This window comes from Oncorhynchus mykiss, chromosome Y (assembly GCF_013265735.2).
Source record: "Oncorhynchus mykiss isolate Arlee chromosome Y, USDA_OmykA_1.1, whole genome shotgun sequence".
NCBI lineage: Eukaryota > Metazoa > Chordata > Actinopteri > Salmoniformes > Salmonidae > Oncorhynchus > Oncorhynchus mykiss.
Window position 1 is genome coordinate 28,153,812 of NC_048593.1, and position 20,275 is coordinate 28,174,086.

The 20,275-nt window shown below is 42.6% G+C and overlaps 1 protein-coding gene across 1 annotated transcript in view; it reads left to right on the top strand.

The window, feature by feature from the left end:
- The first annotated feature begins 13,534 nt into the window (after positions 1–13,534).
- Positions 13,535–20,275, top strand: part of LOC110509402 (neuroligin-2) — an 88,947-nt gene continuing 82,206 nt past the window's right edge. The window contains exon 1 of the mRNA XM_036967505.1: positions 13,535–14,555. The gene's annotated coding sequence lies outside the window, so the exon portion shown is untranslated. The remainder of the gene's footprint in view (positions 14,556–20,275) is intronic.

The window sequence follows — 20,275 nt, forward strand, 5'->3', positions numbered from 1 at the left end:
ATACATAGAATAAAGTAGGTGGAGTCTTGTCGTTTCGGTCTTCTTGACTGGTCGGAGGGTTGGAGGCGGGCCTTGCTCTAGCCAGAGCGGGCCCCATTGGTGCACAGCAAAAGTTCTTTGCTCTTGGGACAGGCCAGTTAGAGGGAGATGAGATGTGTGTTTATATAAGGAAGAGGGGGTCAGTCTTATGGCTGGGTGTATGTGTTCTTACTACGGAATGTCTTTGTTTATATGAGCTATGTGTATGAATATTTATATAACAAATCCCCCTCTTCACGTCTATTAGACGTGAAAACTATAGCAGAAAGGTGGCGGTTGCAATCGTGGGTATACATAAGGTGGTGCTCCTAACCTTGTCTGGTTTGCATGGTGGGTCTGTAGGTGTAGTGCTACGTTTGGGACGGGAGTGATTGGAGGGAGTGATATCAGGAAAGGAGTTAGGGACATGTGTAGGGGTTGGTGTATGTGATGTGGCAGGGTGAAGTAGTTGTTCAATTAACCATGTGAAAGTCCTAGGGTTACTCCAAATATCAGTATGAATATCACAAATAAGGGACCAGATATCCCCAGCCTCACCCAGAGAGGGAGAAATTTCCCTCTAACTGGGCGAGGTTCCCTTCTCAGGGGAGGCGGAGTTTGATGCCGCATCACCTGAGGAAGGAGTGTCTTCATTTGGAATCGAATTTAGGCCGCTCAAATCAGCTCTGACTTCAGTCAGTGTTCTAGAAGGAATTGGGGCTGGGGTGCAATGTGTAAGGCGGTGCCAAGGTGTGCCTGATTTACCTTTGACCTGGACTGAGTGTGAAGTAACCTCCTTCACTTCGTACGGTCCAGTCCACCTGGGTTCCAGCCACTTTCTCTTGTGGACTGTAACCCTCACCCCGTCACCAACCTTTACCTTCAGTAGTGGCGTGTCCCCCGGCAGCTCCCCCTCCTGGACCTTGTGAACCTGGGTAGAGAGTGCTGCAGAGAGAACCGTCAGTTTTTTCACATAATTAGACATTACAATTTGTTGTACATCAAGGGCGGGCATATGACCTCCCTCCCTTGGTGGACCATGCATGACTCTACCAGTCATTATCCCATGAGGCACATACTTTAGCTATCTTAGCTTTTGCTTTTGGTTTGACGTTCCACCAGATTTTGGGATTGGGGCCTGTACACAGATCCAAATCTGTGGGTTATGCCAAATCTTTCTTCCACCTGTCTCAGGTGTTTGTTAAATGTAAGCCATTTGTCAAAATTGATTTGTCTTGGGATGCCATACCTGGGTATTAGTTTGGTTTGTAGCCACTTAAAGACTGACCTAGCATCCTCCCCTTTTGTTAGTATTGCCTCTACCCATTTGGAGAACCTATCTACTATGACTAGGAGATAGAGTTTGCCTTTAGATACATTTTCGGGGCCCATGTCGGTGTAGTCTATACTAATATCCTGAAAACATGCATTAGGTATTACGTATGAGCCCATTGGTGTTTGATATGGTGTCTTTGGGTTGTGTCTGTCACAACCATTGCATTCGTCACAAAATAAATCATCGTCATAAAATAAGTCAGTCATATTTTTTATGTGAGGGTGCCACCAGATGTGCGAGGCCTTTTTGGAGGGTCTTTAGTTTGCCTTCGTGTGTGGGGCCATGTGTTTCTCATAAAAGTTCTGGGTCCATCAGTGTGGCCTGCTTCATGGGCATGGGCTGAGTCTGTATAGATATTCAGTCTTTCCTTTTCCTCTGATGAGGACCTGCGTCAATCCGATGATTTCAGCTAATTTGGCCGATGCTGGTTGAGGGTTGATGGCTGATTGAAGGGTGACATGTGAACCGTCTGGGAGTTGCTGTTTCCTTCTTCTGCCGTGGGTGGTGGGCATTTTTATGACCAGGGGATGGTGCTCCCAGTCATTCCCTGGAACTGCGGTTGGTTGTATGCGGGTTGCTGATGCATGGGTGTGGGTCCTGGTTGCTGATGTTCGTACTGTTGAGGTCTATTTCCACCCCTTTCCTTCCCATATGGACCTCTCGTAGAGTTCCACTGGCGTTGTTGTGGTGTGAGTGGGTATGGACACTCTCGTGAGTAGTGCCCTGGAGTTCTACAGTTGAAACAAACCCCTCTTTTTGGATGGCCTGGTATCCATTGCGGCTGGTATGCAAATTGTGGTTGCGGGGGATACCAAGGCCCCGGGTTGGCTGGTTGAGGACCGGCCTGCTGTTGAATCATCTGGGAGATAGTCTGGGCCACTATTTGAGAGATGTCTGTTTTGGTGCCTGTCTCCTTCGTTTCTTCCGCCACCATCTGTTTCTTAGGTTTTTCTCCTTGTTGTGCTTCCTTCAATTGGAGTTTCAGGAGTTGTACCTGGAGGGACTGCACCTGGCTCTCAGCACCCCCTCTTTCCTTGTTGTGCTGGGTCACATGGTGGTGCACATGAGTGTTGAATTGGGTCAGAGGAAGTGCAAACAACCCTACCGTTCCTCTGAGTTTGGTTTTAACATCTCCGGGACACCCGTTGACCACCATTTCCTTCCACATGCTGAGTGTGGTATCAGTGTGATCGAATGGTTCTTCGTGGACCGATCTCCATGTGGTCTTAGCCCTGTCCAGGTATGCTGCAGGTTGCTCACCTGGGTTGATTGTAAAGGAGGATAAGGTGGCATGGTTTCTTTCTGTAGGGTATGCTCTCCGTAGAACTTCCCATAATCTGGTACGGAAGTGGTCTATGGGCAGTGTTGGGGCCCGCCATCCAAGGTCAGCTGCTGTCATGAGGGCCTCCATGGTTCCGTGGTCGGTGGCTCTTGCTAGAAGTGCTTTCATGTCTCCTAGGCAGAGTTGCAGGCCTGACGTAAGTGTCTGCAGTTGAAGTAGCCACGCTGAAGCTCCTCCATGTAGGCTAGGCATCTGTCCCATCAGTGTTGTTAAATCAGTCATTTTCCAGGGCTGGTACTCCACAGTGTGTGCATCACCTGGTGTCGGTCGCAGGGGGTACTGTCCTGCCATCTCCTGCTCTCGCTCTCTTCTATCAGCAATTCTGGAGGACCGACGGAGTGTTTCGGACCCCATTGATTCGGTAACTTTGGTTACTGTTCCTCTCATTATGCTTTCCACACGGTAGGCTCCCTCTCTGTTGTTATCTTGGTTAGCTATTAGCTCCCTGAGTTCCTTAGCTCGAGCTATTGATGATTTCAGCAGCTCCTGCATCTTAGTCACGTTTGGAGCTCCCATCGGAGCTGGGGTGAGCACCATGTCAATTTCTTCTTCGTTTTCGATATCCATGTTCTGATGACAGTCCTCCCTATCCGTCTGATAGAAGTGGTTTGAATCTAATCTTGTTTGTAAGTGTCCTCTGGTTTCAGAGGTGAGAGAGTTCACAGAGGAGCATTGCGGCCTCCGTTCCTAGGGGAGGTCTCCTGCTCCTGGAATCCCAGTTTCGAACTGTTCACATACCATATGGCCAGCCGTTATCCCCAGGGTAATTTCTCCTTTTAACTCCCCTTGGTCTATTCTCAGAACTGGAGCCTGTATTGTGGGAGGTGCCCTGGGCAGGAATGGGTTGTGTGACGGGCTCCGGTGATTTTGTCCCTTTGAGTATGGCTGGGGCTGAACTGCCTCCATTGTCAATTGTGGATATAGTGAGGGAGAAACGGCCACAGGGGGAGCCGTGGGCAAGTTCTCAGGCGGAGCTTTAACATCCCCCGACGCCACAATAGCCACGCCCATCATGTCTGGTGTGTTTTTTGGGCAGCACCCTCCTACTCTCCTGTATGGCCCATGTACCTATCTTGAGCTCCCCCTCTGCTCTCTCTCTCTCTCTTGTACCTACTTTTTTGAACCTGTGTATGTTGTTTCTCTCCGCCTCACTCGCTTTTGCATGCTCTACTGCGTCCTCTAATTCTGTCTGCATATCTTGGAGTTTCCCCCCTGTAGGTGGTCCTCCGCTAAAATAACCTGCTTGTGTCCATCTTATCCGTAATCCTTTCCACACTTTCTCCACTTTCCCATACTGTTTTTTACCTCCCGCTCTATCAATCATACTCTGATCTAAATAATCATTGAATTTTAGTTTGGGCGTGGTAGCTGCAGACATTTTATCTAGTTCGTCTGATAATGTGTATAATGCGTTATTTAGGTATATTCAATCCTTACTATGTGGTGTTTATTTCTATCGTTGTATGCTTAGCCTGTCCCTGGTCGAGACAAAGGGGGTTATCAGTATGTGACGCCCGCCACGTGTGTATTTCACCGGTATTTTATTTGAATTTGTTCAGCGATTCGTTTAGGTATTTTCTATAAATGATTCTGCGATTTCCTTTTGGAACAATATATCAGTGAATATATGCGGTTCTATAACAATTTTCAGAGTAATTCTAGCTCTTTAGGAAATATAGATAGAATGTCTAGACAACTAAGAGTTGTTCAGTGAATTATTTAAATACTTTCTGTAAACAATTCAGTAAATTCCTTTATGAACTTATATCAGTAAATTCGAGCGATTCTATAGCAATTGTCAGAATAATTTTAAACTTTAGGCAATATCAACAGGAATGAAAAAAAACGAAAATCAGTATTCCATTCGATACTAAGGTGGCTTTGTCTACCAGCACGTGTGCATAATAGCCCAGTTACGTATCCCAACCTACTCCGCGACAAACGTTTCTTTCAATTTAATTTCCCCCATCTCCAAATCATGGAATGTCAACTCTGGTTCATCTTATGTTTATTGTTTGATGTGCAATAGCCACATCATTCCCGATCTCTGTCTAGTGGAAGGCCAAACTTACATATCCTATATCTATTCGACTACACCTCTAACATAACCAATTAAACAGTTTACAACTCATTCAATAGGATCTTTTACATGCAGATTCAGTCGATCTATTAATTAACTAAATCTCTAAACACAACCAATTAAACAGTTTAGAACTTATTCAATAGGAACTTTTACGCGCATACTACACTTCTACACAAAACCAATTAAACAGTAAGCACTTATTTAATAGGAACTTTTACATGCAGATTCAGTCGATCTATTAATTAACTAAATCTCTAAACACAACCAATTAAACAGTTTAGAACTTATTCAATAGGAACTTTTACGTGCATACTACACTTCTAATAATAGGCCAATTGATAAAAAATAAAAATACAAATAAAAAATAAAAACGAGCAAAACAAGATCTCCCCGATCAATGTCTTAGGTTCTTATGTAAAAAATTTGGGCACCGATTCATACTCACGCCCAGTACTTTCTGATCAAAATTTGGTTTAGACTATAATACAATATGCAGATTTCGATATAACGGGCTCTGCTCACCTTTATATAGAGCGCTCCGATCAGATTTCCTGAGGCAAGATGAATGGCTGGGGAAGTCACTCTTCCGTCTGATTTTTTAGCCGTGATCAGTCTCGTCCTCTCACACTAACTTATAATAGATCGAATTCAAGAATAACCATCCTCTGCTACCAATTCTGTTAGTGTTCAAAAACTGGAGAGTTGAGACTAAATCACGGACGTTGGACAGAGTGGATTTCAGTTGTAACAAAAGACAGTTTTAATGAGTCAGAGATATCTTGTCCCGCAGTTTTACGTGCACGGACCTAGTTCACATAACTCGGCAAGGAGCCAGGTGAAAAAGAGGCCTATACAATGGTTACATACATTTTTATACATAGAATAAAGTAGGTGGAGTCTTGTCGTTTCGGTCTTCTTGACTGGTCGGAGGGTTGGAGGCGGGCCTTGCTCTAGCCAGAGCGGGCCCCATTGGTGCACAGCAAAAGTTCTTTGCTCTTGGGACAGGCCAGTTAGAGGGAGATGAGATGTGTGTTTATATAAGGAAGAGGGGGTCAGTCTTATGGCTGGGTGTATGTGTTCTTACTACGGAATGTCTTTGTTTATATGAGCTATGTGTATGAATATTTATATAACAAATATCTTTCTTACTGCTGGGGTAACCTAACATGCTGCTGTTGTAACCTAACATACTGCTGAGGTAACCTAACATACTGCTGAGGTAACCTAACATACTGCTGAGCTAATCTAACATACTGCTGAGGTAACCTAACATGCTGCTGAGGTAACCTAACATAGTGCTGAGGTAACCTAACATAGTGCTAACATACTGCTGAGGTAACCTAACATAGTGCTGAGGTAACCTAACTTACTGCTGAGGTAACCTAGCATAGTGCTAACATACAGCTGAGGTAACCTATCATACCGCTGAGGTAACCTATCATACTGCTGAGGTAACCTAACATACAGCTGAAGTAACCTAACATACTGCTGAGGTAACCTAACGTACTGCTGAGGTAACCTAACATGCTGTTGAGGTAACCTAACATACTGCTGAGGTAACCAAACATTCTTTTGATGTAACCTAACACACTGCTGAGGTAACCTAACGCACTGCCGATGTAACCTAACACACTGCTGAGGTAACCTAACGTACTGCTGAGGTAACCTAACACACTGCTGAGGTAACCTAACGTACTGCTGAGGTAACCTAACACACTGCTGAGGTAACCAAACATTCTGCTGAGGTAACCAAACATTCTGTCGATGTAACCTAACACACTGCTGAGGTAACCTAACACACTGCTGAGGTAACCTAACGCAATGCTGAGGTAACCTAACATACGGCTGAGGTAACCTAACATACTGCTGAGGTTACCTAACACACTGCTGAGGTAACCTAACATACTGTCTGTCCCTTTAAAGAATCCCGATTCCCCACCGCAGTGTCACCTTGAAACATGTCCCCTTTGAAACCTCTGCAGGTACTTTGACAAGGTGGATAATTGGAACGCTGGTGGTTGTAACAGAGACACGTCCAGAACCCACAATACCCTATCAGTATTCCAGAAGGGCTACAGAGGTGCAGGCATGGATAGGACAAGAGTAGATAGAGAATGCTGTGATAGAGTGAGAGTTTACGTGGAGTGTGTGTGTGTGTGTGTGTGTGTGTGTGTGTGTGTGTGTGTGTGTGTGTGTGTGTGTGTGTGTGTGTGTGTGTGTGTGTGTGTGTGTGTGTGTGTTTGGACCACCATTGCAACTTAGTAGGTTTATGGTACTGTCAGTAAGCTATTTGGACAGTCCATTGCTTTACAACGGGAGATCAGTCTGAGAGCCAACAGGAAGGATGTTCATCATTTGACTAGCACTCCCATGTGTAACATGTTCAAACCCAATTTGATTGAACACATCCCTCATCAGTGAAAACCGATGCTGAATCACTGTAACACTCTAGGGGATGAAGAGGGATGAAATAACCAAGCATTCAGTAGGACTAAGATAAAGGAACATAAACCACACAGCCTTACAAGTTACGAGATGACAAAAACACATCACACAGACGTAGCAGCTGTGTACTTGATTACTTACTGCTAGTATTAGGTAGTAGTATTTCATCTTTAGTAGTCTAACACTCTGGTCATAGGACAGAGACATATAATTGGCTGAGTTAGTTTGATGACAGCTGGTGTATTCAGGGGGCTGATACTAATCAATCAACTTTTATACCTGAGGATTGTTATCAGGATGTGTTCCCCAATAGATAACATTATCCTTAGGCCCTTTGAAAGAGGCCTGCAGTATCCCATTTGACAGCCTAAAGCTGATGACTGTGTGTACTCCTTTCCATTGTCACACACGTTGTATCAAAGGTTAACCTGGACACAGGGGTAGAAGTAACATAGAAAAAGTAAATCCGGGACACTCCTATTATACTGAACAAAAATATAAACGCAGCATGCATAAATACAGGCAGAAATACTCCTTAGCAAGGTGCTAGGGGGCTAACGCTAACGTTAGCAAGGCTAGGGTTAGTGGTAGGGGTTAAGGTTAGGGTTAGGAGTGAGGTTAACAGGTTAGGGTTAGGGGAACAGTTGGCTAACATGCTAAGTAGTTCCAAAGTATATAAAAGTAGTAAGTAGTTGCTAATTAGCTATACTGCTGAAGTTGTCCTTTGGGTTGCTAGACGTTTGCGTTATATGCATACCCATTCACCCCGATCACCCACCCTACTTTTGATTTTGCCTTAAGTAACCTTCTGTCTCATGTAACCATACAAAACATGAAATATCATATCATACTAATTTGAGGTTCCCAGATTTATATTTACTATGTTAGGTCTAGTCTATGAAACCAGGCTGCAAAGGTATGAATTTCCTTATGACTTGTCATATAACCAAAACAAAAAATTTGTATGTGATGACTGTCAGGTGAAGAATGTCCGATGTAAACAAATTAAGCTAAAAGCGATGATTTCAGCACCATGAACAGCAGTGATGGTGAGTTCCAAAGTTCTGACTTTCAGCACCACATGGCGGTGGGCAGCAACCGTCACTCAGGTACAAATTTTTTTTGTTGTATTTAACCTCTATTTAATGAGGCATGTCAGTTAAGAACAAATCCTTATTTACAATGATGGCATACCAAAAGGCAAATAACCTCCTGCAGGGACTGGGGCTGAGATTTAAAATAAATTGTAAAAAAAAACAATATATGTATATATATACGACAAAACACAAATCACGACAAGAGCGACTCCACAACACTTATATATCTATATATACAGTACCAGTCAAAAGTTTGTACACACCTACTCATTCAAGGGTTTTTCTACATTATAGAATAATAGTGAAGACATCAAAACTATGAAATAACACATATGGAATCATGTAGTAACCAAAAAAGTGTTAAACAAATCAAAATATATTTTATATTTGAGATTCTTCAAAGTTCCAGTTGAAGCTGGTTGAGAGAATGCCAAGAGTGTGCAAAGTTGTCATCAAGGCAAAGGATGGCTACTTTGAAGAATCTAAAATATGAAATATATTTTGATTTATTTAACACTTTTTTGGATACTACATGATTCATATTTGTTATTTCATAGTTTCGATGTCTTCACTATTACTCTACACTGTAGAAAATGGTAAAAATAAAGAAAAACCCTTGAAAGAACAACCCCTGTGTCTAAAGTTTTGACTGGTACTGTGTACAGTCGTGGCCAAAGGTTTTGAGAATGACACAAATATGAATTTCCTGAAAGTTTGCTGCTTCGGTGTCTTTCGATATTTTTGTCAGATGTTACTATGGAATACTGAAATATAATTACAAGCATTTCATACGTGTCAAAGGCTTTTATTGACAATTACACGAGGTTGATGCAAAGAGTCAACATTTGCAGTGTTGACCCATATTTTTCAAGACCTCTGCAATCTGCCCTGGCATGCTGTCAATTAACCTCTGGGCCACATCCTGACTGATGGCAGCCCATTCTTGCATAATCAATGCTTGGAGTTTGTCAGAATTTGTGGGTTTTTGTTTGTCCACCCGCCTCTTAAGGATTGACAACAAGTTCTCAATGGGATTAAGGTCTGGGGAGTTTCCTGACTATGGACCCAAAATATTGATGTTTTGTTCCCCGAGCCACTTACTTGTCACTTTTGCCTTATGGCAAGGTGTTCCATCATGCTGGAGAAAGCATTGTTCGTTACCAAACTGTTCTTGGATTGTTGGGAGAAATTGCTCTCAGAGGATGTGTTGATACCATTCTTTATTCATGGCTGTGTTCTTAGGCAAAATTGTGAGTGAGCCCACTCCCTTGGCTGAGAAGCAACCCACACATGAATGGTCTCAGGATGCTTTACTGTTGGCATGACACAGGACTGATGGTAGCGCTCACCTTGTCTTCTCCGGACAAGCTTTTTTCTGGATGCCCCAAACAATCGGAATGGGGATTCATCAGAGAAAATGACTTTACCCCAGTCCTCAGCAGTCCAACCCCTGTACCTTTTGCAGAATATCAGTCTGTCCCTGATGTTTTTCCTGGAGAGAAGTGGCTTCTTTGCTGCCCTTCTTGATACCAGGCCATCCTCCAAAAGTCTTTGTCTAACTTTGCGTGCAGATGCACTCACACCTGCCTGCCGCCATTCCCTGAGCAAGCTCTGTACTGGTGGTGCCCCGATCCCGCAGCTGAATCAACTTTAGGAGACGGTCGTGGCGCTTGCTGGACTTTCTTGGTCACCTTGAAGTCTTCTTCACAACAATTGAACCGCTCTCCTTGAAGTTCTTGATGGTCTAATAAATGGTTGATTTAGGTGCAATCTTACTGGCAAAAATATCCTTGCCTGTTAGGCCCTTTTTGTGCAAAGCAATGATGACGGCATGTGTTTCCTTGCAGGTAACCATGGTTAACAGAGGAAGAACAATCATTCCAAGCACCACCCTCCTTTTGATGCTTTCAGTCTGTTATTCGAACTCAATCAGCATGACACAGTGATCTCTAGCCTTGTCCTCGTCAACACTCACACCTGTGTTAACGAGAGAATAACTGACATGATGTCAGCTGGTCCTTTCGTGGCAGGGCTGAAATGCAGTGGAATGTTTTTAGGGGATTCAGTTCATTTGCCTGCAAAGAGGGACTTTGCAATTAATTGCAATTCATCTGATCACTCTTCATAACATTCTGGAGTATATACAAATTGCCATCATACAAACTGAGGCAGGAGACTGTGAAAATTAATATTTGTGTCATTCTCAATACTCTTTGCCATGACTGTATATATATACATATATAATTGTTTTATTTGGACATATAAAAAAATACAAATGACAAATTGAATAGATACATCCTTTTATCCCATTATACTTATGGAAACACCTCTCTCCCTTTAACATCAAAAGCAGCACACATAAAAAATACAAATATATAATTGTAAATAATCATATATAAATATACATATATGCACATATGTGCACATACATACACACATATACATACACAAAAAATATATATATATATATCACAACATACTATCCCTTCCCTCCCACACCCTCTCATATGGCCAAAATTCTTACTCTTGATCAATAGAAGGACATTTAAAAAGAAAAGGAAATTAAAGACTGCCATCTCAAGAAGAAGTTATCAGTACAACCTCTCAAAGTCTACTTAATTGTTTCTAAGTGTAGAAAAGACATAAGATCTTTCAACCAGGCTGATACAGTGGGAGACACCACAACACTGCATAAAGAGCACCACAGCTGCTCCCCTATTATCCACTGGGGAAACCCAATTCACTGGGACAAGAGGCCTACACACACCGTAGACTGGTGAGCCATATTTGATTCTAAACATTAAGGCCTACCTTAAGAATGATAACTGATAGAAAATGTATCTGCAAGTAATTGAAATAGACAATGATGAATGAATTGAAACATAATGTACAGAATACAGAGTACAGAGTAAGTTAGATAATACTTAACTTAAAAATCTTAGACTGAAAAAGAGAAATTCTCTCATCTAACTGTAGTGTAGTGCAATTGTATTAATTTGTCATGCACAGAATTTCCCTCTGTGTTACACGTGTTCTGTGTGTGGGTACACTAACAAGTTATGTCCAACAGAGAGCGCTGTTCTACTACTCAACACACTGAGCCGGTTCAAAGCCATGTTGACGTTCCCACACTTCTCTCCCCTCCGACATCACCATGTATATAGAGACATTGAACACCGGTCACTTTAACAATGTTAAGATTCTGTTTTACCCACTTCATATGTATACACTGTATTCTAGTCAAGGCTTATCCTACTGCTGCAAACACCTTTTCTATTCATACTGTCTATACACACCATATATACAGTATATATACAGTATATATATATATATATATATATATATATATATATATATATATATATATAAAAACAAATATATACTGTATAAATATATATATATATATATTTATTTTCAGGACATTTTCTGATATGGCTCGTTCTGACATTTCTGATATATAAAAAATTAATGGATTGTGTGTATTGTTATTGTATTGTTAGATATTACTGCACTGTTGGAACCAGAAACACAAGCATTTCCTTGCACCTGCGATAACATCTGCAAATCTGTGTACGCTACCAATAAACTTTGATTTGATTTGGAGGGTTGCACTCACACAGTGGTCATTTACTGAGAGAGAAACACCACCCTGGATCCTTATCCACATTAGCTCTGTTTAGAGCCCCAAAATTAATATTGTATCTGTCTGTGTTTGTGTAAGTGTGCATGTGTGTGCATACTCATCCGTGTGTGTGTGTGTGTGTGTGTGTGTGTGTGTGTGTGCAACAGCACTGTCCTTTCTTGTGGTCTTGGCTATATAGAGAGTGGTCAATAATTAGGTGCTCATTAGAGTGCTTTGTGCTCCTGCCTCAAAGTCGATGGAAACAAACTGGTGTGTTTTTGCCATTGGCTCCAATTAGCACCTGGTCAGAGAACACTGAAAGCAGAGCCTTGACTGCAAAACACACCCAATACAACACGTTGTATAGACCACACCAATGCTCGGACATTACTGTCACAGTTTAACACATGAAACACCATCTCTCTACAACACACACACTCATTATATGCATTAAATAAAGTTATTGACGTGTGTGTGTGTGTGTGTGTGTGTGTGTGTGTGTGTGTGTGTGTGTGTGTGTGTGTGCGTGCGTGTCTGTCTGTGTGCAGAACAATACAGTACGTGTGTGTGACCTTTCTTAACATTTACAACCTTTTTTAGCATTTACAACCCTGCAAGCTATTGTCTAACATAACTAGGCATCAAACCCACATATGTACAACTACATACATTTGGACATGTTTGTATGTGCAGTCGATTAATTATTGTCAACTTATAGATTTCAGGAGCATTATTGGCCTAACATATACAATCTGACCTCCTGGTAGCTACACACACATGCACGGGACACACACGTGCACACAAACACACACACACACACACACACACACACACACACACACACACACACACACACAGAGAGAGAGAGAGAGAGAGAGAGTTGCTGAGTAAAATCCCTGGGGCTGGTTTGGGCAGCTCTTCTGCTTTGTTGTTCTGGTTAATCACACGGACTCACAGAGCGGATGATGTACCTGCAGCTGCCGGCTCTCTCCTCTGTCAGTCCTCTGCTCTGCCCTTACCTGTGATGAGTGGCCACAGACCCCTGGGCAGACCAGCACCCACCCCCTCTATCATTTGACCATGACATGTGAGATGTGCTTGCTACAGAGTAACAGCACACTGACACACCAGCCAAGAATCATATGGAGTACCTATCTATCTCTTATTATCTCTTTTTCTAGACAAGGTGCCAAATGGCACAGAGGTGAACCTCTGGCATCATAGGTAAAGGCTACTCCACAACAGCCAGCTCCCTCTATTGCATTGCCCTATACCGATAACACATTCAGGACTGAACGACACATCACAGTAGCATGGTTCATTGAAGTCATTTGATACAGAATACAGATGCTGTATTTCAAGATACCGAGACCGGGTGCAACATAGGCCATCTCAATTGGTTTCTCTGTCGATGAGGGAGAAGGGAATTGTTTCTATGGCTTTAACCATTTCTGACGTCACCCTGATGCAGATCTCCATTCCTCAAAACATACTTCGTTCGATAATGGAAACACTGCGCCGAGTGAGGTCAAAACAGAATACTTTCTTTAAGATGATTTCACAGATATAGATTGGCTTCGGCTGACAATAATGCCTCCTCCTATCTTCGCTGTCTATTCATAAAAAATTATCACTGCAAGAGAAAATTTTAACATAATGTGGCAAGCAGCGAGCGATGGCACAAATGGGACACGCACTCAATCTGCGGTAGCTTTGAGTGAATTCGAATGAGCGTGAGTGTTTTAAAAGAGAGAGAGAGAGAGAGAGAGAAGTGTGTGTGTGTGTGTGTGTGTGTGTGTGTGTGAGAGAGAGAGAGAGAGAGAGAGAGAGAGAGAGAGAGAAAGTGTGTGTGTGAGAGAGATAGATAGAGAGAGATGAAACACAGCATCTCTTCTCAGGCACTAGCCGAAGAATCTTCACGAGTGAGGCATTGATGGATCTGTCGGGGCTGCAAAATAATTAACATCATTACAATCCTGTAAAAGTCATTATGATATGCCAAACGAGGCAACAACGAAACGGATGATCCATTCATAGCTCCCCATTGTTGCCGATATAAAACATCAAAGAAGAAGTAAAGCAGAGCGACAACGCGAGTACGCAGAGGAGAGGTCTGACACCCTGTTTGGAGCGTCTTTATTTTATTAATTTAAATAATTAGTTAATGTAGGCCTTCTCACAACAGAGGGAGGCACCGTGGAAATGCATCACCATGGAAAGGAGAGAAGACGAGCATCCTTTGCTTTGAGTTAACGCTAATGCGTTACACGCATTTGTTTTTATTATTGTTTTATTTTATTATCTGCCTTTCTCTTACGAACTCAAAAATGTGGTAAGCTATCTGTCGACTAGGGAGAGAGAGAAGGGTGTTGTCAGAAAGAGGAAAGAGAGGAGGAGGGGGCATTAAGAGGTATTATTTTTTAGGGAAAGGGGGGACAGATCGACACGGAGAAGGTGAATTGATGTACGAAAGCCTGCGACACCTCACTTTAATGAGAAATAATCTTGCAAAAGAAATGGCGTAAAACATCATCCGAAAAAAGCAAGAGCGAAAACCAGACGCATCTTCAAGGGAGACCCTCGCGTTCTCACGTTTACCAGGAATATTTTGGGTAAGCCTATTCCTCCCTTTTTAAAAATAATGTTCATGATTTCCTATAGCTTTTGTGTGCGCAAGCATCCGTGTGACGCTGTTGTTCCGTATCTCCTTCGCATAATCGATCCTGGCGCACTGTCACCGTTGGGAAATTAGTTGTCAATATTGGCAAACCTTCATGCGAATTTGTAATACAATACAAATTCCTTCGTTTCAATAGTGTGCTATTTCAGTGGCCTTTGCCTGTTGATAAGATGTCGCCTCCTGAGGTTTTTACGCTAACATTATGGCTGGCTAATATCCGCAGAGCAACCCGCGATGCCGACGTGTCTTTCCGTTTTACCAGAGAATAAAATGGAACCAAGATGGTCAGCATCCGATTTGATTTGAATCAGGACATGATCAAATGATAGGCTACGGCGGGCGGACTGGGGTATATCAGTCGGGCCAGTCGTGCTGCTTACCAGTCGAGGAACCATTTAGGGAATTAATTGCGCCCATCGGTAGCCCTTTGGCTACGTAGGGATTGATAGATTTTTTCACTTGATAGATAATGGTTGTATGTGCACTTAGTGTGAGTGTGCCAGATCCCTCTGCCATACCGGTGAAATAGATTGCTGTATGTTTGATATCATGTATTGACCTGTGTGATTTCTTTAAATGTAATATTTAATATTGGTCACTGTCATCAACATACACCCTCATTGTCACACATGTAAAACATACACACACAGGTATAATCAGATGCACATCACAGAAGTGTGTATTGGTATTGGTATCACAGGAGTATGCATTGGTTTTGGTATCACAGGAGTATGCATTGGTATTGGTATCACAGGAGTGTGCATTGGTTTTGGTATCACAGCATTGGTATTGGTATCACAGGAGTGTGCATTGGTATTGGTATCACAGGAGTGTGCTTTGGTTTTGGTATCACAGGAGTGTGCATCAGTATTGGTATCACAGGAGTGTGTATTGGTATTGGTATCACAGGAGTGTGTATTGGTATTGGTATCACAGGAGTGTGTATTGGTATTAGTATCACAGGAGTGTGCATTGGTATTGGTATCACAGGAGTGTGCATTGTGACTATGCAAGCGAATGCACACACTCGCATCCAAGGAGAGGGGCACATTTATATTCAGTGCTGGTTGGGCAGTACTCAGTCAATGGCAGAATTCAGCTCAGACAAGAGGACCTCTGTTCAGATGGAGGTCGAGGATACACTTGTACTCTGGCTTAGCCTTCTTAATGATAGTGGATCCGCCTCGCATTGCCCACTGATCTTACTGACAGGGTCCTAATCAGCTAGTGCTCCGACCTATACCCTCTAATGACTCCGGGAACGTCTAAAATGCATACATGATGCATGGAGAGTTATACAACGGGTGGTTTGAAATCCCCATTGTTAGAGCCTCTCCTGCGCATGATATATGAGACAACATACACATTGCCACATTCATTTGAAGTGGCATTGTTTACGTCGTTACCTAGCAATGCACTACCACTACTACTTTTACAACTACTAGTCTTAGCACCTGTAACTCGTCATGGATGATTTTAAAGTTAATGTTACTTATGCTATCACTCCAATGACTTGGAGGGTTGTGAAAAAGAGTGTCAGATTCTATGGGACTAGAGCCCTCTGAGTTGAGCAGTGGTTAATGTACAGCATTTGGGATCTGTCATTCTGTAAAGCCTTACATAATCATGATTATTTTACTTAAAGTTAGAACTCAGGGATCTTCCACTGGCTAAAACCAACAGGTTGTGTCCAGTTCTATGGTCTGTGCCCTGGCACCATGCCAGGAGCAACACTTGCTGTGTCATAACGCTGCCATCACATCAAAGTCTAAATGCAAGGGAGGGTGTAGGGCTTAAGGGGCTACTCTCACCTATGAGGAACACTCATTATTCACACTTCGAAATGCTCACAGCACAAACATACTACACTGAGTGTACAAAACATTAAGAACACCTGCTCTTTCCATGACATAGACTGACCAGGTGAATCCAGGTGAAAGTTATGATCCCTTATTGATGTCACTTGTCAAATCCACTTCAATCAGTGTAGATGAAGGGGAGGAGACATGTTAAATAAGTATTTTTAAGGCTTGAGACAATTGAGACATGGATTGTGTTTAAAAAAGGCTCCTGTAGTTTGTAATTTTCACTTTGAAATGACAGACTTGATTTCACCTTAAGAAAAATGTATAAACTCCTACAAAAATGACCATTAATTATCATCCACAAAGTAATTCTAATTCCCTGTTGCTGAGAAAGAGTCACTTAGTAGACCTGTATTGCATCTAAATGGAGAGTTTCTGTTGGAGGATCTTAGTATGACTGTGAGTGGAGCAGGCCAGGCTCAGGGAAGGAGCAGGCCAGGCCCAGGGAAGGGTTATAGGGATGTAACCTAGCAGTGAGTTCATCTTGGATGCATGTATGGAGCCTTTCCTCAGAGCACATGAATAATGAAGGGTGTACGGCGATGTTCAGTTTGCACCAACCCCTGAGTATGTGCTTCTTCTCTGGTTTCTGGCACAACTACTGTGTGTTCTGTCTTACACAGTGCCAGCCTGTAGGCATCTAGCACAGCTGGATTAACATTTAAACCATCATCAGGGGCCAGGGTGGGTGGAGCCTGCTTCCTTCACACTCAAATGTTCACTTTAAGGTAGTTGGTTATGTTATGAGCATTTATTTTCATGTTCTATTGTTTTGTTTTTGTTTTTTGACCTAAGTCAAACTTTATAACCATGCCATCTCATATTCCACTTCTATGGCAATATGAAGTGAAATGTTGGGCAAGTATAAAGGTAGACATTTCTTCTTGGTAGAGTAAATAAGGTTGTTTACACAAAACGCTGCATTGTGTGGCCAGTAAAGCTGTCGTCCATGTCTTCACCATGTATATTAAGGTCATTTTTTGTACAGGTTAATTTCTCATCCAGCTGATCGCTAGTCCTCTCTCACACACACATCAGGCTGATATCAGTACAGCCCCTATCTTACATTAAGCTGACCTCTGTATAGTTCTCTCAGCGTACAGGAAATCTCAGAGTACACTTGCCTCTTGTGCATACAAATGATGTCCGTGCAGTCATTTTTCACATATGGCTGATCTCAGTTCAGCACTTTTATTGACCTTTTCACCACCTTAATGTAGCCAGCTGTTATTTTTTTCCCACAATTTGCTACATTCACAGGCTTCACACCAAACAGACCCGTGTAGGGTGTGAATCATCGGCTGCACTCAAGACTTTTCTCAAGGCAAGATCTATATTTCAGCAGCTGCCTGTAATGTGATGGTGCCAGGTTCTAAAAAGCTCTCAACGTGGCCCAATGAACCGTGCTTATTTGCTGGGATGTGTGATATGATGTGCCTAACCCCAGTGAGCCAGTGTTGCTGGCCGGGTCGTAGAGCAACAGTGACGGGTCTCCCCTGCACATGCCTCCGCTGCAGCTGCTGACTAAGGAGATTCCTTTGTTTTGTTCCATCATGAGCTACGACTGACAGGCTATAGAGGCCTGACGGAAAGATTGCTAGTATTATTTAGCATGTGAAGAGTGAAATTTGAGCTTTACTGTATTAATAGAAGGAGAAACAGGGAACTGATGTATTCTCTGTGGTCAAACATGTCACATTTGTTGCAAGCTTGTGACCTCCCGACCGTAAATGTCATGTGTGTTGTGTAGAGATGATTGATGATGATGGAGACGAAGTCTTCCTAATTAAACCCAGTGTTGTCTAATTAGCCTCTAGATACTGTCCCCAACTAGTCCCTTAGTCATGGCCAGGGAGCAATTATTTCCTGAGCACAAACCGTATGGACATTCCTTTGCTACATGTCACCATCAATTCACATCACGACAACATGATGCAGAGCTTCTTCTGTCCCATTTCTTAATTTCACATTCCAGAGGGCCTTGTAGCATCCACCATGCGACATTACAGAGATAATCAAGGGTTGTGGTGAAGGACAGGTCATGGGAAGAGAGAATCTATTTTTAACAGAGCTGGAGTAGAGCCTCTATGTGTGTAAGTCTGTTACAGTGTATCCAGTCTTAACTGGTTCTCTGGGTTCCCTCTGTGTTTCTAGGGGCCAGGGATCAGTGTGTAAGTGGCTCCTGTGGGTGTCTGTTAGGCCCTGATGCCACAGGACATAGTGCTTCCTTGGCTTGAGAGGTCAACCAGAAGGAAAAACCCAACACAGAGGGAGTGACGGGAGGACCTGCTGATATCTGTTTGTGGAGTCAGCGGACCGCCAGTGGTTTTTCGGGGAATAAATCCACCATCACTTTGCTGGAGAAAAGGGATTCACACCGTTGCAAAAAAAAACAGCGATACAGTTTATAACTGCTTTTCCAAAAAACTGACTCTAATTATTAATTTGTTTGGAAACTCAGATCCCAGCTGGATTACAGTTTAGGGACTGGGTTTCAGCAGTGGTGGAGGAGACAAGCCAAACAAGCACACGTAAACCAGATGGAAAGCAGATAGCTAAACAGACTGAGGCAGCCACTGAATCACAGCAGGGCAGACAGAGGTTCTGTAGGCATTGGCCCTAAAGTTCATTTGTAGCGTGCCTGTAGCAGTCCTCCAGCCTGTATTCATCACGATGGTTGGGCTTTCCACCTGGCCACACATTTGTTTCAGCCCGAGTTGAGCAACGTCATTGTCCCCATTACAAGTGATGTATACCTCAGTGGGCTTAGCTTACTTTTTAGCGCCAAGCGGTAGTGTACAGTGCTGTATAATGAAACATGCCGGAATGTGTGATGTGCTCTAGTTAAAGCATGCAATGCTCCCTGAAGGTGAGCATCTGGCCTCCCAGATGATGTATAATATAACAAGCATCTGAACTAATGCAGGATACTAACCATTTATCAAAAGGCTGCTGAGCCTGATCAAGACTTGGTTCAATTTAATGCTCACGCTCCACCATTAAGGCCTCTTATTGATATTCTACAAGTTCATTTCAAACCATTGATGTATGTGGTGATGAATGTGAAATGGTATATTGATTGTTTATGTTACAGTAACATGGAGTGCCCTTGAGACAGATGATTATGATTGGGTGCCCCCCACCCTCCTCATAACTAATCTATGCTAGTCACTTCCTACTATATACAGTTCCACTTAATAAGTGGTCTTCTGTAGCTCAGTTGCTGGAACTTGACACTTACAATGAAGGATAGTGGGTTCGATTCCCGGAACCACCCGAACATAAAATGCATGTACGCTTAACTATAATTTGCTTTGGATAAAAGTGTCTGCTAAATGGCATATATTATTACATTATAACCATCTCTACATCATCCCTGACACAACAATCTCCATACCTTATCACATAACCATCTCTACATCATCCTATATCACTACCCATATTTCATTCTCAGTCTCTTATATAACACAGAGGCAGGTGCTGAAGACACGTTTCAGTCTGGAAATGTTACGAGAGAGAGAGAGAGAGTCAAAGTTGTCAACGAAGCCACTGATAGGTAAAAATGTTGACCTCTAAACCAAACATTTGGTGAAACCGTGATAGGACCAGATACAAAAGAGTGCTTTTATGCTGACTATGATATAAAACCACCAATCCACGATGAGACAGTTTGGAAAATTGTCATTTTCTGTCTTATCTTGTGGAAATTATTACCTTTTGTGGTTTCGCATTTCTCTAAAACACTCAGCAGCACTTTGAGTTTCTCTATTTGAGATGAACTGCAATA